Consider the following 26,058-nt stretch of genomic DNA (forward strand, 5'->3'; position numbering starts at 1 on the left):
CCAATTTTGGTTTGAGTACCTATTATGTGCCTCATACTGGCTAGTCTCTTAGGGTACATCCATGTGAAAAACAAAAACTCCCACCCTTTTGAAGTACATACTCTGCCTACATTCTAATAAGGTTAAGAGAGGGTGACAATAAACACCACAGATAAGTAAGTCACATAATATATAGAGTGAGGAATGGTAAGGAGGTCAGGGTAGCTGAAGCAGAGTTATTGAAGGGAAAAATATTTGGAGGGGGGCTTACAGAGGGGGCAGGAGTGGGGGTTATTGCCAACCCAGAAGGCATAGGGTTGTGTGTGCCACTGAAGGACAGTGGCTTTGATTATAACAGATGGAGAGCCATTGCAGAGGTTTTTATCATAGAAGAGACATGATCTGCCTTAGATTCTAAAAGGAACACTCTAGCTGTGCCTGGTATGGCTCAGTGGATTGAGTGCTGGCCTGCAAACGGAAAGGTCACCAGTTCTATTCCTAGTCAGGGCACATGCCTGGATTATAGGCTAGGTCCCAGGTTGAGGGTGTATGGGAGGCAACCACACATTGATGTTTCTCTCCCTCTCTTTCTCCTTCCCTTCTCCTTTCTCTCAAAGTAAATTTTAAACAATGAAGAGAAAATAAATAAAGGGAGTACTCTTGCTGTGTTACATCAGTCTGTGAGGGGCAGGCTTACAACAGGGGACTAGTTAGGATGTTTTCCAGCAATCCAAGTGAGAGATGATGATGATTTGGATGAGGGTGGTAGCTGGGGAAAATGGGGGTGAGGTGGTTAAATTCTAAGCGTATTTTAAAGGCAGAGCCAACAGATTTTGCTGACAGATTTAAGGTGGGCATGAGAGAGAAAAGTTAAGGATGATTCCAAGATTTTAGGCCTGAGCAACTGGAGAGATGGAGTTACCATCAACTCAGATGTGGAAATCTGTGAGTGAAGAGGTTTTTTTTAATTTTTTTATTTTTTGGCTGTGGGCTTGAAGATAGGCAGAAGGTGCTTTAGGAGCTCTGTTTTGGATATGTTAAATGATCCTTATTAGACATTCAAGTGGCAGTATCAAGTAAGCAATTGGATATTTGAGTCTAGAATTCAGGAAAGAGGGCTGGGCTGAAAATATGCAGATAATTGGAAGCTGGCTGCCTACTTGACTATATTTAAAATCACTGAAATAATACATGTGCTCAGTCAGGGGTCACCTGACTCTGACTAGGGTTATAAGAACTGGGTCTTGGGGCATTCTCTAACATTAAGAGGTTGGGAAAAGGACACTGAGAAGGAGGCAACCAGGGGTGTTGCATCCTAGAAACTATGTGAAGAAAATGTATGAAAGAGGATGATCGGGATTGGCAAGAAATATTCAAAGTCATGAAAAGCAGGGACCTACAGCCAAGACTGCTCTACCCAGCAAAGCTTTCATTTAGAATCAAAGGGTGGATAAAAAGCTTCTCACACACACATACACACACACACACACACACACACACACTAAAGGAGTTCACCATCACCAAACCATTATTAAATGTTAAAGGGACTTATTTAAGAAAGAGAAGATCAAAACTATGAACAATAAAATGGCAAAAATACAAATCTATCGACAACTGAATCTAGAAAACAAACTAAACAAACAGGAAGAACAGTGATAGAATCATGGGTACACAGCGCATTTTGACAGTTGCCAGGTGGAAAGGGGGTGTGGGGGAATGGGTGAAGACGTGAGGTGACTAAGAAGTACAAAAAAGTAGTTACAGAATAGCCATGGGGATGTAAAGTTCTGTCTAGGAAATGGAGTGGCCAATGAACCTAGACATGTGACCTACGAACATGAACACGGTGTAAGGACTGCTTGAGGGAGTGGGGAGGGTCTGATTGGAGGGCAAAGAGGAAGAAATTGGGACAACTGTAATAGCATTATCAATAAAATATAATTAAAAACAAAATACAAACCCCCTCAAAAAAAAAAAGAGGATGATGAAGTGTATCCATTGCAGGTGGCAAGTTAGATGAGGATTGATTATTGAGCACTGGATTCAGTAACAGGTAAGTTCCAGGTCACCTTTGGTGAGAGTCATTTCACTGGAGTGAAGGGCTGAAAGTCTCATTGGGTAAAGAAAAACTAGAAGAACTAAAGTGAAAGGTCATCCCTTTTCCCTCCCTATTGGTGAATTGTTATTAAGCATTTCACAAGAAATATCCCATCATGTATGATTATATTTAATCATATATGATTATAGTTTGGGGGAAAAACAAGGGCAAATAAAACTATTTTCTTTCCTTTTTTTTTTTTCATTATTGCAAGGGGAAGAATCCTTAAGTAAATGTTTTCACTCCAAACATGAGTAAACTGTTAAAGTGTTAAAGCCAAAGGCTTACTGATTCACTTCCGTCATGAATTCGTCTGGTTCATTTTATTCCCTTGTCACTTTTTTCTCTTGATGGCTTTTTTTTTCCATTCTAAATTGAAATTTAATTCCACACCCGTGACACAATTATTTCTGTAAGTTTGGCCCAGTTTCCTAACCCAGAGACATTTCCCTCTTCAGTGAGTGCTGTGAATCTTTTTAAAGTAGTTCATTGTCCTCTTAGGTTTTATTTAGGAACAGATTTTTTTTCCTATTCCTTTTCAAAATTATTGCTGTATGGCAGGAGAGGAGAGCACCCGTAATGATAAGAAAGAAAGAATGCTTTCCTTACTTTGAATTGCTCAGAATTTATCCTAATCATAAAATATTGTCAGCTTTATCCTTGTGGGTTTAGTCAGCTGCCCCAGTATTCATAGAGGAGGACTCAGGGACATCCAAGCGCCGTTTCTCCCCAGGAGCGGAAAGGATGCCTTCTCCTGGAACTACACTTTCCTGACACTGCATTTTGTCTTTTAAGACTCCAGTCAAGTGCTGCTTTCTCCGTGGAGCCTCTTCTGCTTCTCCAAGCTCTAGGTAGTATTGCTTTCCTCTGAACCACACTGCTACCTACTGCCTGTAGCCCTTAATTTTGTTGTTTACCGGTGTGGGGAGGGTTGAAGGTAATGTAATATAATGGTTAGAAGCACAGCCTCTGCAGACTTGTAGAACTGCATTCCAGACCTAGCCTTCCCAATTCCCAGCACTGTGATTTTAAGCAAGTGCTAAATCTTTGTGTGCCTTTGTATTTTCACCAGTTAAATGGGAGTAGTTCTACCTCACAAGTAGTAAGGATTAGAGGGGATAAAACTTGTAAAATTATTCGTCAGAAAACTGGTAACTTGAATAAATGGAAACCTGAATATATGAAATGTATAATATATACTTATATATTTATATTTATGTATAATACATGAAATAATCCCCTACCTTTATGGCAGATTGCCTGAAAGAAAGGGACTATGGCTTATGTTTCTTTCCTCAGACCAGTTCTTGTCTGTAGAAGGAACTCAGCATTTATTACAGTGCTCAGGAAATGTGGAGTGTTAGTTCATGGGAATTGTGATGTGCATGTCATAATGTGTTTCATTATTGCACATTGTGAGTGGCTTTAGGCTTTAGGAAATCTTTGAGACTAAGACTCTTATAATGCACAGTCTAGGGAAGTGATGTTGCAACTTTGATGGCATATAATGTCAATCAGCTTTCCTTTTGTTTTTTTAACATCCATGAAAATTGTTGGGGTTTTTCCAACAATTTCACAGCTCAGGATACAGAAATCTGCTTTAACTTTAACACAATCTATGAAATGCTGTATAATTAGGAGAGGAGCTTAGGTGACATTTACTTTTAAGCAAGCATTCACGAGCCATGTGTTTTAATAATGCAAACAATATTAGAAGGAAAGAGCTAAATAGGCTAAAACAAACAAATTACACTTTCTAAGGATACAAGCAGTATTAGTTAACTTTGGAGACTAGAAAATTCCAGTAAGCAGAAAAGCAGTACAATTCACTGAGATACCACTGTTATAGTTTTGTCCATTTAAAAAAGATTCTTTTCCAGTTTTGAGTGATTTATCTAATGGTCACATTTGGAGTTCCTCCTGTGTGTGACTGAAAAGAAAGTATAGTTCTCTGACAATAATGTGTGTTTCAGATTTTATTCATGAATCTAAGACAGCCTTTTCCTCATTTGATCCAAACTGGAGAGCTCTGACAATGTCATCAGGAAAATGTTGCGCTGAGGTCTTTACTTCATAACTAGACTGATCTGTAACTCAGGTTGGTGAAGTCACCCATAGGTCAATTCTTACTGTCCTGCCCTTTCTTCTTATTAATGCTGCAACCATTCTTCCACGGAAAGAATGGGTAGGGGTGATGGAGAAGGAATCCAGAGGTAGATATTTGCCCCGCCCATTCCACCTTTCATAGCTGTGGAAACTTGAGATTCCACATTTCTTTTAGTCAAGGTTTTATCGAATATGGCCTCCAGCTGTCCACCAGAACTTCTCAGAAGCCTTGTCTTTAAAAGAAGAATATTTCTGCTTTATGTACCTAAAAATGACAAAAATTGTCTATTGTATCATGTTTATCAATATTATGGTTATGAAATGTAGTCATTGAATTTATAGGTCTTATAAAAAGGAATAATAGAGATGACTTAATCATTTGTTTCTGTAGTAAATGTCTGGCCAGTACCTACTATGTAGAGGCGCTGTGGCAGGGGCTGCTGTTCCAAAGAGGAGTGAGCAAGTGTGGAAGCAGCTCTTGGTGGGCTACACATACAAAAAAAAAGTCAGTGCTTTGTAGTACTTTGCTGCAATAAATAATGACCTATATCCAAGATATACAGGAATCGAGAGGAAGGGAATAACAAAGGTGTTTATAGAGAAAATAACTCTTTCACAGGTTGATAAAGGGAGAGGCATTCCCTTGGGAGATGAGGAGGATGTGAAAAGTGTCTTGCAAACTGTGCAAAGGACAGTGTGTTTGTATTCTAGGAGTTTCCAGCAAACAAGAATTGCAGTGTTCATTTAAAACAATTCTTGAGTTAAATCTAAAAAATTTTTTATGAATTTAATGTTTTCTTATTTTTCTATGCTTATGGCTTTTAAAAAACTAATTTCTTTTTAGGAAATTAATAAGTATTTTGATTCTAAAAGAGTAGATGAAGTGGACATGACTGAATAAGGTGTTCTTGTAGCCACTTCCTCTCTCAGTGACATAACTTTGTTCGAGGCCTTAAGAGTTAGTAGCTTAGAAATTATGACTACAGATTCTCAGAAATGGAAAGATAGAAGAAACAAAGAATATATAGTTCAAATTCTCTGCTACATTTTCCATGCCCTTAGTAATACTCCAAAATATAACTGGGACCACTGTGCACATCCATTAATCCTAGCATTGGAAATGCCTTGAGCTCCACATTCTGAGATTTCACACACACTCGGTGTACAGTGGAGAGGAATCAGAGGTTTACTAAGTAGATATGTTGTCAGAAAGCTGTAATGATCTTATTTAAATATTTCCGACACTAAATAAGGCATGTAGTACTGTTATGTTACTGTCATGGTTTTGTGGGGGTTTTTTTCTTTTTTTTGATAAATCAGTTTGCATCCATGATAATTTTTTAAGAATTCTCTATGGCACTCCACATAATAGTCGATGTGAATACTTGAAAAAAGATAATTTATTGGAGCCCAGATTTGAATTAAACTCCCTCAAAGTATAATGATTCCTTTATTAATTTTGAGCTTATTTTATAAATGAGCATTTTTTTAAGTTTAGGAAGTATAATTAACCAAAATCTGGAGAGTAATAAGTGGATTAATTTCTAATATAGTTGTAACATTGTTCACTTGGTATATAGTATATCTTGAGCACCTGCTAAGGGCCAGACACTGAGCTTTTAGGAACAATTTTATTTCTAGTTTCTAATAGACATTAATCCCGTGGCTTCCTGGAGTTTCTGTTACAGTGAGGGGAAATAGATGAGAGAGAGATAATGAAATAATTGCCAGTTGCCAATTGCAATAAAGGTTAGGAAGGAAATACACAAGGGGCTGAGGACTTGAATCATAGAGAAGCACCTGCATTGATAGGCTGGCCAGGGAGAAGCATCACAGACTGGGAGAGGCAGATGAAGGCTCCTTGAGTAAGAAAGAGCCCGATGTGTTTGATGGATTGAAACCAGGCTGGTGGGGCCGAAACCAAGTGAGTAAGGGGAAGAACAACCTGAGATGAGGTTGAAGAGCAAGGTAGGCAGCAGAGGAAAGGTAGGTCAAGGTAAGGAGTTTGGATTTTATTCTAAGTGTAATAAAGAGGCACTAAAGATTTTTTATGCAAGAGACTGTCCTGAACAGAGTTCCTTTTCATGATCATTCTTGCCTGTGGAGAAAGGAAGCAGGGAGACCAATTAGGAGACTGTTGTATTAGTCTAGGCAAGGGATACTGGTAATGGGCTGGGGGAAAGCAGTAAGGGCGGAGGAGAGAAGGTGGCTGTGAGGAAGTAGCAGGACTTAGATGAGGGCTAGGTGAGGGGGAGAGAAAAGTGGGGAGGAGTAGACCGACCCTGAATGAGATGGGGGAGGCGGAAAGGGCAGGAGTAGAGGTGCTCAAGTTCTGTTTAGGACCTTCCATGTCTAATATACTTCTGAGAAATCCAGAGGGAGCCGTCATTTGGACATGTAAGTCCAAAGCCCAGGAGAGATCTGGGCTCTGGCTGAAATTATATTGGAGATGACCATACTGCCCATTGTATATTGGATTTAATAGATTTTTTAAAGGCATTTGTAATGTAACTGATAATACTGAAACTTTATCTGTAGTAAATATCCTTTGTTCATCAGTGACTCAATCACTATGGCAAATGAATGAAGTCCTCTTTGGTGATTCTTCCTTTATTCTAAATGACCCAGCATGGTACACAAGAGCTCCCCAGCAGAACCTTCCAGATTTATGCTAGGCGTCTCCCCAGCCTGTGCCCTTTTGTGTCTACCATGACAAATGACAGCTGATTTCCAGAAGGCACTATGTTGTCCCACCTCCATGCCTTTGAAAATGCTACTTCTGTGCCCTGGAAATACTCATCCCAGCCTTTTCTCCCTTGCTCTCTGCTAGTCATTATTTAAGATACAGCCCAGGTAGGTATCACCTTCTAAGAGGAACCTTTCCAGAGTCCAGGCTGTGTTCCTGTCAACCTGTGTTCATCCCACCTGAGCTCCAATTACACTGTTCCATGGCTGCCAATCACTTCTGTCTCTTAGGCAATACTGCTCTTACACCCAGGCAAGAGGGGCCCTGTCCTCTTCAAAACCACCTAATCTGGGTCTTATACTTGAAAGGCCCCTCTTCTGGCTCTCCCCTGGCTCAGCCCCTTCTCCACAAAACAACAAGTCTGAGAGGCCAAGGCAATGGTCCCAGCCAGAGCCCAGGTACTCCTTTCCATGCCACACTCTGTGGAACCAGGACCCCAGATTCCAGAACTCCCTGCCCAGATGACCCAAAGCCGGCTTCGAGGGCCTAGGCTTCCTTCCCAAGGCCATCCTCCTGAGGGAGAGCCATGCCCCAGAGACTACACTGTTGGGCATAAAAGACAGTAAGCACTGTCTGCAGGGGTGCCTGCGCATGTGTGCACAAGGCCCTTGGAGAGGTGGCACAGGACAGCAGGGGAGAAGAGAAGGTGCCAGCTCAGGGGTCAGGAGCCAGCCCATTCTGTCCCAGAACCCTGAAGAGTGTGAGATTTCTAAATCCAAAGTGCTTCCCACAGCAGGTTCCTTTGAAGGACTGAAAACAGGGATGCTGTTGGGGGCTGAGGGATGCGTGGGCAGCAGGTGCCCAGTTTAGGCTGGTGAGTGAAGAGAAACCCCATAGCATATGGTGTGTAGGCCTCCATTCGTTCTCTTTCCCAGACCCTGCAGTTGTCAGGGATGGGCCTTTCCTAGTGCCAGTGCGGGAGGTTTGGGCCATGCCTTTCCCCCAGCACCGAGCATAGGACCTGCATGTGCACGAAGGTTTGTTCAACGAAGGGATAATCCAGTCCTCCATGGATTCCCTGGCCGTGGGATGAGTCAGGGGCAGTTTGAACCTCCACTGCTCCCCCCTTACTGATGGACCCATCCCACTGATGGTCTGTGGTTGGGCCCCTGCCTAGAGGGTGTAGCAGTGCTGTGTGTGGTTCCACAAAGGTGCCCGGCTGAGGAGCACCTGAAGACTGCTTTCCAGCCCGCACTCGCCTGCCAAGCCCTGCGCATGCTGATGAAAAAGGGCCCTTTTTTGCAGGGTGGAACCTGCCCTGCAGAGATCTTTTCTTCTCATTTTCCATAGAGAAGTGGGCTTTTGCTAAGTCAGAAAGGGTGTTTTTGGTGGGGGAGCGTTGTCATTCAAACAAAGGTGTTCTAAGCTTCCCAAGGTTGTGGGAGGGTAGGATATTTGGGTTCCTGGCTCTAAGTTCTCCATTACTATTAAGTTTTTGAGATGCTTAATCTGTAAGCACTTCGAGTGTCAGAATATTTTAAACTGTGGCCTCCATACCTGCATCTCCCCCTTCCCCCTCCCCCAAAACTCAGACAGCAAACTATTGATCCAAGTTGCAGCTGTCCATGCCATTCCCAGCGCTTCCAGGCCCATCTCGATTAGCACCTGCTGCCCCTACATAGATTGTCTATAGGTATTTTAAGCTGTCACTGTTCCCAGACTCCTCTGCCAGCCTTCTGATAAGGTGAATTGAAATGGTGTATAGTGGAGAGGAGTGCTGGGTGCTATCTTTGAGCCTCAACCGAGTCCTGTGCATTCTGAAGATAACTCCCCGAGAGCTCTCCAAGGGCAAACAACAAGCCTGGGCGGGAGTGAGCCTGGAATTCCAGGGAGACTTAGCAGTATTAACACTAGGGAAAGGGCATGCACTTTTCCCATGGGCTGTTAATTATCACAATAATGCTCCATTCTTTCTGGATTTCTTTCTGTTGGACTGAATTACCAGCCATAGGTTTAGCCTAGTCCTTGACGCTGAGAAAAGAGGGTATGTTTTGTACTGAGACGTCAGCACAGCAGTGAGCTTTGAGGCAGCCTGGCAGTTGTGTAAGATTTGAAATATATCCGGAAGCTGAAGATTTGACATTTTTCCCCCTATTTCAAATCATAGGAACTGAAATAGTTTAATAACAAGATTAGGAGTGACTCCTGTAGACTTAATACGTCACTTGACAAGAACGCTTTGTCAGAGTGGACTGGGTCTCACCCAACACATAAGTAAAAATGCAGAGTTATATTTTCGCTTAAAGGTAAGGTTGCTTTGCAGACCGCAGTGCTATAGGTATGCATATCCATGTAGGGTTTGAAGACGAGGAGCAGCTCCCTCCAAGAGAAGCCCAACCTCAGGTCGGAGCCCTCACTCTTTAGAGCAGTTGCTATATGGGGTCTTGCTTTGTTTTGCGGCTAATGCTGTGGTGCATTCTAATGGAATGAAAGGTGGAGGTTTGCCCCGGAGTGTTGTGGCCTCTTTCAGCCTCTTGAGCCATTCTAGAAGCAGTGAGCCAATGGAGAGCGAAGGCTATGTGAGAGCATCACAGAAAACAGAAGATACTCCCAGTGGGAAACCATGAGCATCGCTGGGTGGTGGAGATTGCCGGCTGCTTTTATCTTCTTTTGTGATTTTCTGTGTTTACCCAGTATGTCTATAATAGACATGACTTGCATTTATAATCATATCTTTTAAAATATTTAAAAAGAGAACCCATTTGAAGAAACTGAGAGAAACTTATGTAAAGTGAACCAAAAACAGGAAAGTCAAGGAAAAGAAGGAGGAGGGAGGAAGAGAGGGAAGGAAGGAAAGAATGAAGAAAAAAAACTCTCATGGAAGTATTTGGGATGCTAAATTGATCACAATTCTAGTTCTTCATCTTATTTTTCACTCTCAAAACTGAACATTCACTTATTATCCAATGCCAAAAGGGAGGAAGAAGAAAACATTTACTAAGCACTGACTTAACTTGTAAGGATGAACATAATCCTTCCCCCTCCTCAAGAAAGCTTATCCTAGGATGGCAGACATACTCATATGTGCATTTATTTAACTCTTAACTTTTTAGCCTTCCCATGTGCCAGGCTCTGTGCTAGGTTCTGCAGTTTACAGATAAATACAGAGGGTCACTTGCCCTGAAAGTGACTGGAACTATACTGGAAAGAAAAGAAATTAAAACCCGTGATTACAATGCAGTCAGTGGATGTCACAATAGGGGCAGGGCACCCTGGGAACCCGGAGGAGAGGCACTGAACCCTGGCATCCGAGGAGTCAGAGTGGATTCACAGGAGGAAGTGATGCCTGAGCTGCATCCTGATGGATAAGGAGCACCTAGGCAGGGAGAGAGGGCAGCAGCATGTCAGGCTCTGGAGTGAATGCAAAGGTGGGAGGTGAGGCAGGAGACACGTGGCTTCTGGACTTCTGGGAACTCTACGTCATCCCATGTGGCTGCAGCCCTGTTGGGGGCAGGCAGCAAGGTGAATGAGTTCAGGAGGCCAGGTCATGAGAGGTCATATGCTATGCTACAGACTTTGTGTTCCTCCCTGAAGCAGTGGAAAACCACTACAGGATTTTAAAGGAGAGTAGCATAGGCTGATTTGCATTATAGGTCCTTTTACCAATGTTATGCCCCAATGAGGCAGACACTTTAGGAGGTTGAAGCAGTAATATGTGGCAAGAAATGAAATCTCAGTTAAGACAGTAACAGGGAAAAGGGCAAGAAAGAGTCAGAATCAAAGTACATTAAAGAGGTAGATGGGAAAGAACTTGGATGGGCTGTAGGATGGGGAGGGGGGCGGGGGTGGGTGGGGATAAGCAGAAGTCGAGATGGCCCCTTGATTTCCAGCTTGGTTCCAGGTGGATGATGGCAGCATTCTCAGAGTGGGGTGGGATATGAGAAGCTGCGATTGGAGCATATTGAATTTTTAGTGCCTGTAAGACACTGTAGGAACCCTAGAAGTGGTTGAAAATGCAGATCTACAGCTCAAGAAAGAGACCTAGACTCAAGAGTTATTTGGGAGTTACTACAAGTCGGTTGCAGTGAACCCACTGGTAATGGAAGAAATTGTTCAGAAGGAGTGAGAGGAATATAGAAGACCATGAGGAACCTGAATATTTAAGAGGCAGACAAGGAAAAGGGAGCCTGCGGAAGAGAACGAGATGTGTTCAAAGCGGCAGGGGAAAGCCAGGGCTATCAGGAAAGGAAAACCACATGTGTGTGGAATCCTTGCCCACGCTTGTTTTCAAGTGAGCCACCCATGGAAAAAGGAGCAAAGGGCAAATGACAAGTGGCAGAAATGCCCAGCCTACCAGAGTTTTGTCTCTTTAAGTAGTTTTTTTTGGACACAAACATCTACCAGTATCTCATTCCAGAACAATTGGGAATACCAGTTCCTTTTTGCTTAATTAACTGAGCACATTGCCTCTCCAAGAAAAATCAGGCTTCTGCTAGGAAAGAACTCGAGGAAAGGGAGTGCGGGTGGGCAGTGACAATGCTGACCGTGCAGGGCAGCCAAGGGAAGAGGGACTCTCTGGAAAGGAGGACTGGTCAACATCAGTTCAGCAGAGATGTCAGTGCCTACCGTGTGCATGATACTCTCAGCTCAGTGCTTCAGAGAAGTCCGGGAAGGTAATGAATGACACCATGTTGCCGAAGCAACAAGGAGTCCACTTGTGAATGTGGGCTGGTTATGGGTGAGGTCAGATTGCTGGGCATCCAAAAGAGAATGGGAGAGGAGGAAGTGAAGGCAGGGAGTGGACACTAGTCTTTGGAGGATTTGACCTTGAATGTATGGGGAGTGAGACAGGTTGCAGCCAGAGGGGGACGTCAGGGTAAAGGAGAGGTGTCAGAAAGGAGTTGACATGTTCATATCCTCAAGGTAAAGAGCCAGATGAGAGAAAGAGGGTGACCATCCAGGTAAAACGATACACGATGGAGAGAGGGCCACAGACAGGCGTGTGCTGTGGGGGACACAGAGCACACCATAGCTGTGCATTAGAGAAGGGTGCGAGGGTGGGAACGGTGCTCATGAGTTCTCTGGTGGAAAAGCAGCAAATGAAGGGGTCATTCACCCCTCTGTGAAGCAGCAGGCAAGACGTCGTAATTGTCAGGTAGGGGACCCAGGGAAATAGAGTCCTAAAGGGGCAGTACTGACAGGCTGTTAAGAGCCCCACTATGGATGTGGGCAGCTTGTGCCTCCATCCTGGTTCTGCCACCTACTAACTGCGTGAACTTGGGTGAGTTGTTTAACCTCTCTGTGCCTCTGCTTTCTCGTCTGTGAAATGAGGAGAATAACAGGAGTCGGTTACTTGGAATTACTTAGAGAATTAAATGAGTTAATTCAAGTAGTTCTTATAACAGTGCCTGGCACAAAGATGTGCTCCGTGTACATCAGCCATTACAATTATTGTTAACGGAACTGCGGGCAAATGCAGTCTGGGGTCACGTAAACACCAGGATGTCAGTGGTGACAGAGGGTCATGAGAGCACAGCCAAGAAAGCACTGTGTCCTTCCAGGGTGGAAGGAATCAAGGATGTCTGTCCTCAGAGAATGGAGACACTTGGCTGATACACAGGGTCATGGAGAGGCTGGTCCAGGTTGAACAGACACTGTGGGCACAGGCATGGGGCCATCGAGAACCCACCGTGCTGTGGAAGAGCACGCACTCCCGAGGCTTGAGAGGGAGGCTCTGAGGCGCAGGGTGCAATGTGCTGGCGATCACCTGCCACCTCAGCGAGAGAGGACAGGCATCTGCGGCGGGCAGTGAGCACAGGTTGTGCAGGGCCTTGATGCTTCGTGTCGCCTCGTAGCCACAGGAAGTTCGGAAGCAAAGAAGAGAAAGATGCACTGTCTCACGTGCTCTCACTCCTCACAGCTGCCCTGTGAGAGAGGTACTGTTATTTCCACCCATTCTCAGATGAGGAACGAAGGCATACATAGGAAGTGACTTGAGGTCGTCCGGCTGGTAAAGCAGGGAGGTCTGACTCTGGGGCCTCTTCAGTGACCACAGTGTTGTCACCACCTCTCCCATCAGGGCGTGTCTCAGAGGAGAGGGTGGCAGGTAACCTCAGTTAAATTATGGCAGCTTGTCTTCGTTAGCACAGTTTGACTGTACAGGTTAGAACCCCTGCCAAGAGCCCAAGTGAATGGTGGATGTGTTCTTAAGCTATTGGACCCCTCCCAGTCCCAGCTGCTAGCTAGGGAGTATGGCGAGATTCTTAGGGCTGCAAGGACGTCAACAGTTGTACTGTCAATTTGACTGTCCTCCGATGTGCTCTTCTGTGACTCTGCCTGACATGGCAAGTCCAAGGCCCAGCACCTCCTGAGCCTCCCAGTCCCTGTGTTGTGGAAGAGTTCTCCATGTGGCCCATGGGGCAGTGTGGTCTGGGTCCCTTGTCCCTCTTCAGTTCATTTTGAGGCTGACAGGAATGTGGTGAGGGCACCACCTGGGCAGGGAGACAGCTGCTTTCAGAGACCCCATGATCTTCTGTAGTTATCAAACCTTGAAAACTTAGTCATCTTGGAGGTAACCCCATACTCCCTCAGTTCCAGCTGGTGCCCAGGTTCTGAGGAGGTTTTTGCTGTCACCACCACACAGGGCTCCTCCCTCTCTGTGTCCAGCTTGACCTTGGACTTCAGCTTCTCAGCCCCCTGACCCGTGTAGCAGCTGCTAGATTCACTCTTTCATCTGGTCTCCTCTTCCCGTTTCATCTTGTCTCCTGTTAAGCAATATTATCTTTAAACCCCTTATTGGCCTACTACTCAAAAGTCTTCAGCAGATGTTCTCTAATTTGCCATACCCACAGTTGGCTCCCAAGGTCATCCAGCCCGGGACTAGTCATTGTCTCCAACTTGATTTGCCATTGTTGAGTCAGGGTAATCTACCTCCCTCACCAGGCGTATCTCTCCCAGACACACCAGTCACTTCCTTCTACCTTCCCGCTCCTCCCTCCTGCCTGGGCATCTCACTCTTCCCTTCAGACGGCTTACTCTAGACCTCTCCCCATCCCTCTCCGCCGAACAATTCCTTGCCGTCTCGATTCTCACATTGAATAGTTGGTTTGTTGAAAGCAGCTCTCAAACCAGTATGGAGCCAAGCACATATCAAACACTTGAGCAATGAAATTTCGTATCGGTGATTAATGATTTATGATCTCTTGGCCTTGTTTTTATTTTTAACTTTTAATTTTTTACTGCATTTTTTGGGGAACATTCCATGAGAGCCCTCTGACTGTGATAAGTGAGTCCTTGTTAGAAGCAAAGCCAAATAAAAGGTATTAACTCCTAAACCTGTTCAAGACGTTTCAGTTATGCCCTGTGCCTGTGTTCTGGCTTCTCGCTGAAGCTCCTGGACCACAGGGCCAATCTGACTCAGTTTCCCAAAAGCACCTTACACAGAGGGCGCCGCAGGGAATGCGTCAGTGGGCAAACACCCTTTTGGGTGAGAAGATGTCATAAGTGGTCCTCTCATTACTGTGTTCTCTCTCTCTAGACATTTATATTTGTTTGAAACTGCTTTTAGTATTTGTTGACAATTATTCATCCAGAAATGTAGAAAATGTTAGGTTGTACAGGAGTTTTCTCCTGCTCAATCTTTTTTGACTTTTTTCAGCATTCTCCATCCCTCTAGCCAGTTCATTTCTTCTGCGTTCTTGCCCATCCCTCTCTGTGTTTGTTCGGACTTCCCCACCGACACACAGCCCCCGAGCATCGGGCTCAGAGGACGCTCTTTGGGGCAGACTACCAGCTGTCTTTTGTATTTGGGGCATACAGGAGATCTCTCTGTGTTGCTTTGACTTTCTGAAAAGAAGAGGAAATAGGCCCAGAAATGCTTTGCAAACTGCTGTGGGAGCAAAACCAAATGGATTTTGGTTATTTGCCTCTTGAGTCCAAACATTTTTCCAGCAGTCATTAATTGGCTTTAATTTGCATACAGTTTACACAACTGTTATTGTAATAATTGAATAATTATTACATTCCTTAATACATTAATAATTAAAGCATGCCTTAGGAGTATACTCTTAGCAGAAAAAAGAAGAAAGTAGCTGAGAAATAAAATGTGAACAGAAAACATAATCTGGTAAATTTTAAAAATAAGACAATTTTACAATGTAGTAAAAATAAAAGATTGTGAAATCTACCTGATATCAAATATCAGGCAAAATCTGGAGAAAAAAGAAATTTTAAGCACTATACAGAGGCAAAGAGTTCACCATTGCCAAGAGATCTTTAGTGATTATCCCTGATGTCTCTGGGAAGAGATAAAATGTAACAATGTTGTGAAGTCTTCATGGATTCTTTTCCCACATGCCCCCTGGAAGGCCAGGTCTCATGACCATAGATGTGTTTATTCTGCTGACTCACAGCTTTCTTCCCCTACCTTGCAACACTGCCACCAAACTCACACAAACATGTACTGTGTCTTTGTGTGTTCACAATGAGAAGTGGGGAGGAAAAGACTGTGCAATAGTGGTGTTTTCAGGAAGGGCTGGGAGTTACATGGGTCCTAAAGCAACACATCCCCCAGCTGTTTTCACCGTTGCTTTCTTTTGACGTTTGCGGTGAAGGCACGTTTGTTAGGAAAATGAATTACAAGTGGTTCATTTTATGCTGAGCCTTTTGTTGTTGCCATTTATAGCTATTCTGTTTATTCACTTTGTGCAAGCCATTCTGCAAGTTGATGAGTGTGCTTTATAAGAGAATATAAGAGCCCAGCAATTTGTTTTGATTGGTCTCCATTTGGATTCACAGCGAGCAGGTGCTGTCATTTGGAATTGGTTTGGGCAGTAGCTGGGCTATGTAAATATTAGATGCATGAAATGAAACCTGATGTAAATTGATTTCATCACTAAGAATAGGGAAGCTTTACGGGGACTATAGGAGCACGGCAGCTGTATTCTTACAGCTTCCAAGCACACAAATGTGTAACCAACCATGTATCTGACCATATGTGCCTATTGGGGTCCTCCACTGTGCAAATATTTAATATGCAGATTTTCTGCATTTCATCAAGAGTTTAGGCAGATATTTTAAGGAAATAAACCTGAGCCTATGATTTCTGAGCACAAGGGAAATATTTTTCCAATCTGAAAAATACAGGCATTTATACCTTGGAAACTATGTCAAGGATGTTTTCAGATTGTTGTGTTTTTGTTGGTTCTATTTCAGCCTTGGAAAATAACCCATTATATTTTTAAGCCATAGATTTTTCCTGCTGTTTTGTTGTTTACTGCCAAAACCACTTTAAAAGACATAAAATCTTTTGTGATGCTCACTGGAAGACGGACTGAAAATCCCTACCTCCCCAGCAAAACTGTTCACAAAGCTGACATTTGCCTAAGAATGGCTTTCTAGGTTTTCATAAATTCACATAAATTTTCACAAATGTGTCTATATTCAGGCAAAGGATTGTACAGGGACTTATGCTGTAGGTGGAACATGCGACCCAGAACTCTGTAACCCCTTAAGTTATATCCTAAACCTTGTGTGTGGGGGGGGGAGCTGCTGGGTAAATTCTTTAAATACAAAATTCCTATCTCAGAGTACACCCGTGAAAACATGTTAAAGACTTCTCACGCCCCTGGGGCTTTCTTGAAGCAAGCAGCCAGACTTCCTGACATTTCCCTCATCCTCTACCTCTCAACCTGGTGTCCTGGGAAGACTTCTCCAAGTCTGTTTTCAGGGTTCCTCATAAATGAAGTTTCCCATGGTGCCCACAGGCTGACTTGGGCAGTTTCTCCCCCAGAGCCCAGAGTGAAGCGTGTTGTGCGGTAGCCGTCTCCGCATCTGTCGCCCCTGTTGGTATGACTTAGTTTTCTTTGTCTCGTTTTTTTAAGTTTTTGATTACAGTTTGCATTCAATATTATTTTGTATTAGTTTCAGATGTACAGCAGAGTGGCTAATGATATACTTTCCAAAGTGATCTCCCCAGTATTTCCAGCACCCACCTGGCACCATAAATAGTTATTACAGTGTTAGTGACCGGAGCAGTGAATGCACAATGCAGTATACAGATGGTGTCTTATAGAGTTGTATGCTGGAAACCTATATAATTTTATAGACTAATGTCATCCCAGTAAGTTCAGTTTTTAAAAAAAACAACAGTATTGACTACATCCCCTATGCTGTACTTTACATCCTGTGACTATTCTGTAACTACGCGTTCATATTTCTTAATCCCTCTGATGTGACTTCTCTGAAGACTGGGACCAGTCTCTGCATTTATGGCCCCAGCACCATTGCCTGACATGTGATGCTCGATAAGTATTTGTTTGATGTATGGCAGAGTGAATTAATTTGCTGGCAGACAATAAAAATGAACTTAGAAGAGCACAATTTAACCATAAATGATTAACATTCAGCTATGACTAAGACCTAAATTATTTTTTAATTACTTTCTTTATAGGGAGATGTTCTAAGAAGTGTTACCATGTGTAGCCTGGGGAATCAGAGTTTGAAGGGGTTGCCGCTGAGCAACTTGAATATGGTCCCCAAGTGCAATATATCTAAAATTTTTGGTAACTACAGAGTTTTTAAAACCTCCCCTACTACCTTGCAAATTCAGAAAAATCCTTTAGGTTGAGACTTGCTGATGTAGAACAAATCTTACGAAAGAATTATGCAAATTAATATTGTTGGCTAACCTTTCGATTGAGTTTATGAATTAAAAATGCACTACAATATTTATTAGGCAATCTTATTATTGTTTTGTCAAATAATGAGGAGAGTGAGTGCAGCATGGGGGTTAGAGTCAGACAACTCTGGATCAATTCTCAACCCTGCCACCTTGGACTTGACTGCAGGCAAATTATCCCAAATCCCAGCCTCACGCCTACACTTAATGAAGAGGCTGCAGTAGACCCTAGCTACTTTGCAGTGCTCTGTTTAAGCTCTTCAAAAATTGCCAGTCACAGAAATAGATATGTTTGCACTAGCTTCTAACCTACCTCCCAATTCACATTTCCTTGAGACTCATGTCTGCTTTCCCACTTTTATTACAGATTTATAGCTCGTTCTATGGACCATCATTGGCCTGTTTGTCCTCAGAGCAATTCCTCACTCTTCTGTTCTGTATCACAGGGTGGTCATCTCCTATAGGACACATTTCTCAGGCCCCTCACGTCAGATGGGAGCCACAGAGGGGCATGGGCATGTAGAGGGGATAAGGGAGAATCCAGGTGTTGTCCCTACCCTCTCTGTCTGGGGGGGGGGGGGGGTGTCTCCAGCAATGATTGTCTCACCTCCAAACATACCCCTCTTTCTGCAGTCCCAGCTTCTGCCCGCCAGCCCTCATCAAGGTGTTCTTGACCCAACAGATACCTCCAGCTTTTTTTTTTCAATTGTAGTTGACATTCAATGTTATGTTATCAGGTACCTCCAGCATTTGAGGTTTGTCACTGACCTCTCCTCTTGGTGTGCCTCTAACTCTAAAAGCAATAGTGACTTCCCAATGATGTTAATCTCTGCATTTTATCATTTTTTGTCTAGCTTTTCAGCTCACCCATCATTTTTGTAACTAATTCCATGTGTTAATTCCCCTCTCTTTAACACACCCAGAATGGTTTCTGTTTTCCCTACTGGACCCTGAAAACTCTTTGGAAGTGATAAAAAACATCTTTATTGCCTTCACTAGTCAGAGTAGCTTTCAGGGATTTCCAACCTGCAGCCCATGGGCCGCATGCAGCCCAGGATGGCAATGAATGCAGCCCTACACAAGATTGTATATTTACTTAAAGCATTAATGAGGTTTTTTGTGATTATGTGTTGCAATGTATTTAATGCGTGGCCCAAGACAACTCTTCTTCTTCCAGTGTGGCCCAGAGACACCAAAAGGTTAAACACCCTTGGCGATGATCCTACGCCTATGAAGCATACTGAAAATACTGATTCCCCAGACCCACCATGCAGAGGTAGAAATTTAGTTGTTTTTGGTGCATGACCCAAGAATCTGAATTTTCAAAAAGCTCCACAAGTGGTTCTGATACCCAGCATTGGTATAGAGTGAAGCAAAGCCAGGCTGGGTACTGTGGTGAGGGGTCAGGAGGTGTCCCCATGTTCATTTGCCTACCAGGGGCTGTGCTTCTGCAAACTAGCCTCATAACAAGAGCCTTGACAAAATTTGAATGACTACAACCCATGGACATTATAGGACAGTCCATTATAATGTCAAAACAGCACAAACTAAATGGGAGAATGTCAAAGGGTCATTTGCAGAATTAAATGAGATTGTGCAATTGATTCCTCTCACACATAGTTGTTTCTTAATAAATGATAGTATTTTTTCCTTCCCTTAAATTAAGAGAAAGCATAGATGTGTAGAGAACTGTGAAATACTGTAAGTTATTTCTTTCTGAAGCTCACAGAATTCAGACACTAAATACCAGAAAAGATAGATAAGCAATAAAATATTTTTTAAAATATAGCATTTCCTGGCATATATTAATGTTGGCCGAGCTGATGTCACAACAGTATAACCATATGACACCATAAGTTGGCTCTATTTAATGTCAGAAATAATTTAAGAAAATAAGTCTACACTCGGAGTCTTGTGTTAGAATTACATATTAATATATTTTCCAAGGAGATCTGAGTCTTGTGATTATGTCCTTACTTGGCCACTAGGATTTCTGCATTCCAGGATCTTGCCAGAGACTATAACCTTCAGTGCTCCACCATCCAATTCTTATCAAAAGCTGGTTTTGAGAAACAGCATTCATGAAAGACCGCCTGGAGGATATGCATGCTGTTCATTCCTCATCTAGATAGCCTACATAGTATTCATGGTTTAAGTCAACTCTTCAGATCTCTGTGCAATAACCTCTTGTCAGTTTGCATTTACAGGGCAGGATTAGTGAAAAAAGACACTCTAGCCTTATGGAATTTGTTAACTGTGTTAAAATAGAAAACTCTCATAGGTTTCTAGACAGAGAAAACCAGTAAGTTGCCAACACAGGAGCACGAGAGTAGCTTGAAACCACTCATCTGTAAGCCAAGAAGCAAGACGACCACAGCAATACCGTGTTAATAGTGAGATGAAAGGTGAGGACTGTGAGCCCAGAATCCTGCACCAACCAGAAGATCTAGTCTCATAAGAGGAGAAAAGAAAGGTGTTGGAGGAACATTGGGCATGGACTGGGAGTAACTCAGAGTGGACCATCCTCTGCCTCTTCTGAGGAAACTATCGAGAATAGTAGAATAAAAATTGAATCAGAGCAAAGGTGTCAGGATAGGAGAAGATGATAAGCCAAAGAAACAATGATAAGCAAAGAACCTTGTAAAACTTATGGTCAAGTCTAAATGATAGTACTGTGACGGCGAACTATAAATTGTTAATTAAAATTTCTCGAAACAGCAGAGCCTTGTCAACTAAGAGGAGCTATTTGAAGTTTAGAGAGGAGCAGCCAGTAAGAGACTAAAAATATTTCAAATATTTTTTCTTGTGAACAAGAAGATAGAAGAGATGGCATGAGTTGGGCTCTCTGGAAGCAGGCAGTGGGAAAGAGTTTTGAGTGGGATAGAGTTTAAAGTTGTTAATTAGGGGTCAGCACATATATTATGAGCTGAATGTGTCCCCAAAAGAGGTATGTTGAAGTCCCAATCCTCCCCCCCGCCATGAACATGACCTTATTTGGAAATAGAGTCTTTGCAGATGTAATCAAGTTAGGATAAGGTCATTGCGGAGGGGGGGGGGGGGGGGGCCTGATCTGATATGACTGGTGTCCTTATGTGAAGACAGAGACACACTAGAAGAATTCTGTGTGACAACAGAGGCAGAGATTGGAGTGATTACAGCCACAAGCTAAAGAACGCCACTGACTAGTAGCTACCACCAGGAGCTAGACAGGCAAGGAAGGCTCCTGAGCAGAGGTTCAGGGAGAGTGTGGTCCTGCTGACACCTTGATTTTGGACTTCTTGCCTTATAACTGTGAGAGAATACATCTCTGTTTTTGTGTGTGTGTGTGTTTTGTTTTTGTTTGTGGGGTTTTTTTTGTGAGCCACAGAGTTTGAAGGCTAATACGACCTGAGAAAGGAAGAGAGAGGAAGCATAGTTGGGCAGGTAGAGGGAGAAAACAAACTCCTATGCAGGACCCACCCAGAAATCTGAGCCCAGGTTGGTGGGGAGCTGCCCCATCATTCAGTCACAGCATGTGGGCTGCCGCAGGGAGCCTGTGGCTCTGGTCCGGGGTGGGGGCGGTGAGCTGGCTCTCAGCAGAGGCAGACCCTAAAGTAGCTGACAGCTGGAAGTGTCTGCTGGCCATGTCCTTGGTGGTGAGCATCCTCCTCTCCTGGAAGGGCTATCTGGGTGGCGAGTCTTCGTGTCTGCTGCTGTAGGTCAAGCGAAAAATGTCTGGATTGTGGGGATGGCAGTTACTTTATTCAGTAGAAAAATACAGATTTTGTAATGATTTAAAAATAGATAACTGAGCAAATATTTTTAGAATAAAATTGTTTAATCACTAGGAAGAAAATGGAATTATCAATTGATTAACCCAGACAAAAAGGAAGGAGTAAAATAAATGCAGTAACAATAAATGTAATTAGTAGTAATAGATATGATGGAAGCAAATGAAAAACAGTAAATGTGAATTTGTTGAAGTGCCCTTTAACATGACAAAGAGTCCTGGCTTGTGTCGCTCAGTAGATTGAGCGTGGGCTGCGAACAAAGTGTCGCAGGTTCGATTCCCAGTCAGGGTACATGCCTGGATTGCAGGCCATGACCCCCAGCAACCACACATTGATGTTTCTCTCTCTCTCTCTTTCTCCCTCTCTTCCCTCTCTAAAAATAAATAAATAAAATCTTAAAATAAAATAAAATGACAAAGACTCTTAGATTGGTAATAACTAAATAAAATCCAGTTTTATGCTATTTGTAGGGCACACAGCTTAAAAAAAAAATGGCAAGTAAAAAAGCCGAAGGTGAAGAAATGGACAAGGATATGCCAAGCACATGCGAGTACAAGGAAAGCAGAAGTGAGGATATTAGCATCAACTAGAAGGGAACCCAAGACCAGAATCATTAAATACAGGAAGCTACTTGAAAGGATAAAGAGTATAAATCATAAGGAAACTATTAGACTCCTGTCCTTTATACAAATCATCAGGAAACTATTAGACACCTGCCTTTTAGTTATGTAAATTTAAGGCAAAAAATGAAAAGTAGAAATATGGGAGAATATAATAAAGCCATAATCATATCAGGGAATTTTAATGTATTATTCTAAAGTTTAAAAAAGCTAATATACTAATATACTGATAAAGAATAGTAATAATGTAGTATTTTTGTATCCTATAACCAGAAAATGTACATTTTTCTCTTGTGTTTGTTTTTATGGCCATAGGGAAAAAACATAATGAATTTGGGAAGAAAAAAATTGTTTTATTCATTCCATTTTGTGATTCCAGTGTGGTGAAACAAGAAATGGACAATGAAATAATAATGATTAAACTGTAAATACTTGAAATTATGAACCTCTTCTGTAGATTTGACTTCTGGGTCAAATTGAAGATCAAATCCAAAATGACAAATTATCTGGAAATTGATTAGGCAGAACATTTTACAACAAAACTATAGAGAAATGGTTAGTATAGTAAGACATACTTTCTAGCTTAAATGCTTTGGGTAATATACTTTTGAAATAATGACAAAGAAACTAAGGTTAAGTATTGCATCTAAGAAATTTACAAAATAAGTCAAAAGAAGATATTATTGACAGTAAAAGCTATATTAAAGGAAATGGCCACAAAACAAATAAAGAAACCTGACTAATGAAAAAAAAATATATGTTATATACACAACATTAAAAATATATAGCTACAAGACATAATACACACTATGTATAATACATATCTATGTGTATACACACAAAAAAAATCAGAAATAAGGGAAAAGATATTATTTAGATCCCAAAAGGATTAAAAGGATTGAATAGGAAATGTTATATGTAACTTCATGGCAACAAATTAAAATATCTAAAGAAAATGGATGGTTTTCTTAAAAATGCATAAATTACTAAAATTCAATCCAAAGAAAGGTTATAAATTCCAAGAAATTAGTAATCATAAAAAAATCTGAGTGCATATAAAGAGAGTAAGCCTTCCAAGTTTATGAAAAGCATTATTTCCTAATACCAATATACAGTAGCTTACAATTCATGTGACAGAGTTGGTGTTTAATAGACTAGGACATGTTACAAATAGGTTATAAAAGAAAAAAAATTAACAGCACAGCATAAAATAGGCAAAGGGCATGAAACTGTGAAAAGGATCAGCCCCATTAGCAGCAACAGAATGAAAATCAGAACAACTGAGATGCCACAATCTAGCACACATATTTTAAAGAGAGCAAACATCCAGTGCTGATATGCACATCCAGTGCTGATACATACACCAGGAAGCAGGGACTCTTCATGCAGCATTGAACAGGTCACTTCAAAGAAAAAAGAAAGAAATGCAGCAGTGGCCCTTCAGTTTGTCAATGTGCTTATCAAGTTCTGCCCAACTTCCAGGATTTCTTCCCACAGAAATGAAATTACTAGCACTTTAAAGATGTTTGAATAGGCTGTTTATTCCTGCCTGGGTTATCATAGCCAAACCCAGCAACAGTCTGAATGTTCATCCAGAAGGGAGTGGTTGATTAAATGATGGTATATTCATCATGTGGAATATATTACAGTTATTTAAAAATGAGACAGATATATAGATTTGAAAAAAATCTGAAACACCGGTAAGAGTAAGCAGAAAAAGTGTGTGTGTGTGTGTGTGTGTGTGTGTGTGTGTAAACCAGCATAGGGAATATTTTGGAAGGATATACAACAAACTGTTAACAATAGTTATCTCGGGGTAGGGAAATACAGTGGGTCTTTATCATTTTTACTTTATACGTTGATGTATTTTAAAATTAGCATGAGTATCTTTTCTGTATAAAAACATTATTATAGCAAGGGAGGTTTGTTGAACTGATCTTGGAGGTGTGTCATCTAAACAACCCTCATGAAAATCACAGTTGATGTACCACAGAGATATTGTTGGAAAATTGTCCACACATCACATGGGGTCTCCTTTATGAAGACCCACAGGAAAAATTCTGCTCCAGCCCCAGTCTCCTAATACCTGTGGTTCCTCTGAGCAACAGGTTTGCTCTAATTTACGGACATTGGACATTTAGGTAGCTGATCATTTCTTCATTTGCTGTGACCACTAGGGATCTCAGTGAAATTAGGGAATGTGGGGTCACGAGGCTTACATTCTATGTGTAGCCCATACTGTTGGCCTCATCTCATTCTCCCCACCTTTGTTTTGCCCTCACACACATTCTTTGCTTTATTTTAGCTTTAACTGATTGTATTGTATGTATCCTGATAGCTACCTGTGATCCTTTTAGGGGGATGAGGTGGAGATATGAAAAAATAGTGACCAGTGATTTCTGTTTCAACAGGAACCTGGGAAGGAAAACAGTCTCAACAATGAGTAGGCTGCCCATGACGACCAACAACAGATGACTTGCCATTTCATTTACTAAGGTAAGGAAATATAGACTATATTTCCAGTGTATTCCAACTGACTCATTATAGAGCCCTAACCTCTTTCATTTTATATGTATTTACAAATATTCTGAATCCTATATCTAGTTCATGACCTGTAACTTTAACATTATCAAATTTAAAATAAACAACAAGCAAATAGAAGCAGGACATTTTGTGAATGTCACTATGCCTAAAGGGGCAGAGCCAGGAGGTGTGGCCTCTGCTGGTAATTACTGTGTGCGATTAAGTTTCTGAATGGCATTAGCATGTTCCTTGTTTTTAAATACAGCAGTGCCCACTGCAGAATACTTGAAGAATAGAGCATATGTGAAATGAAAACCCAAAGTATTCATAATCCATCACCCGTGCACAAGCATTTCTATGAATTTCTTTTCTCCCTCCTTTTATATGTACATAGAGATATAGATGATTAAAATGTTTTTGAAAACAGTGTTTTTAATCCATACTCTTCCCTTGGCTTTCATTGTAAGTGATGCACTTAACTGGTACAGGAACATCGCAAGTCTGGGAACAAGGAGTAATTAACCACAGTAGCTATTTTAATAGCCATTTGCAGTTTACTTGGAAGTCCCAAGCATCTCATTTGCCTCTCCTACACAGATGTCCTGGTTCATAGGTGTGCATGACCTTTGTTAAACATTGCCCTACAGGAAAAACAAACAAACCAACCTTTGAATCCAGGTGACATTTCATGACCTCCCTTTATTAAAATGATATGTTTTGTGTTGCTTAAAGGGAATTGTTTTTCTAAAAACAAAAGTTTACCTATTTCTCTCCTCCTTTTCCCTACTACCCAGTCAGGGGTGATTTGCAAAATAATAAAACAAACCACCTCAGCATCTGTCCTTCATTTTTGCCGATTAGTCAACTCCTTATTATGGTTGTTTTTTCAAGCACCCTTCAGAGTTGCTCTTAAAGATTTTCTGTTTTAAAAGCTGCAAAGTCTCAGAAGTGAAGTTGCTTCACTGGCATTCCTTAGCAAAGTGTTAATGCTCTTGGCCCTATGGAACAGTTGATGGTTAGAGAAAAAATCCTACTCTTCTTTATTATCATTAGTACAAACTAAATCAGAGACCCAAACATACCCTCATAAAAAATTTGTGCAGACGGTTCAATAAAGAAATATAAAGAACTAAACAAGACAGAGTATATTTATCCTTATTATTGATCATACAAATGCAATATAAAATGATATTTTTGCCTAAAGTTACATTGGCAAAGTATATTGTTTGCTTGATTTTAAATGAAAATACTTGATGCTGGAAGAGACACAAAGCAGGCGTGGTGTTTTACGTGGCAGACACTGTTCTAGGAATCTGTGGCAGCTCTAATTAGTCATGCTGTTGGTGTAAGAACACAGAGTCCAGTTTTATTTGTAACAAAAGTAGGATGCATCCCAATGTCCATTAATAAACATTGAATTATGATAAAATGTTATATTATTCAAACATTAGAAATTATTTCCAATTAATACTTAGGGATGCAGAAAAATGTTTATGATATAAAGTTAAGTAAAGGCAAGTATAATATTGTATGTAATATATGATTCCAATTTTGTTAAAAAAAACATACGTTTGGAAAGATTGACAGTGAAATAGCCA

The 26,058-nt window shown here is 41.7% G+C and overlaps 1 protein-coding gene across 2 annotated transcripts in view; it reads left to right on the forward strand.

Annotated features, from left to right (window-relative positions):
* Positions 1–26,058, forward strand: part of PIP5K1B (phosphatidylinositol-4-phosphate 5-kinase type 1 beta) — a 323,321-nt gene that overhangs the window by 103,242 nt on the left and 194,021 nt on the right. Inside the window, exons 1-2 of one of the 2 annotated variants that reach the window (XM_036021727.1) lie at positions 2,768–2,928; positions 24,349–24,433. The gene's annotated coding sequence lies outside the window, so the exon portion shown is untranslated. Of the gene's footprint in view, positions 1–2,767; positions 2,929–24,348; positions 24,434–26,058 lie in introns of those variants that run through there. The other variant, XM_028508340.2, reaches the window with a different exon arrangement.

The sequence above is a fragment of the Phyllostomus discolor genome, chromosome 3 (assembly GCF_004126475.2).
Source record: "Phyllostomus discolor isolate MPI-MPIP mPhyDis1 chromosome 3, mPhyDis1.pri.v3, whole genome shotgun sequence".
NCBI classification, from domain to species: Eukaryota; Metazoa; Chordata; class Mammalia; order Chiroptera; family Phyllostomidae; genus Phyllostomus; species Phyllostomus discolor.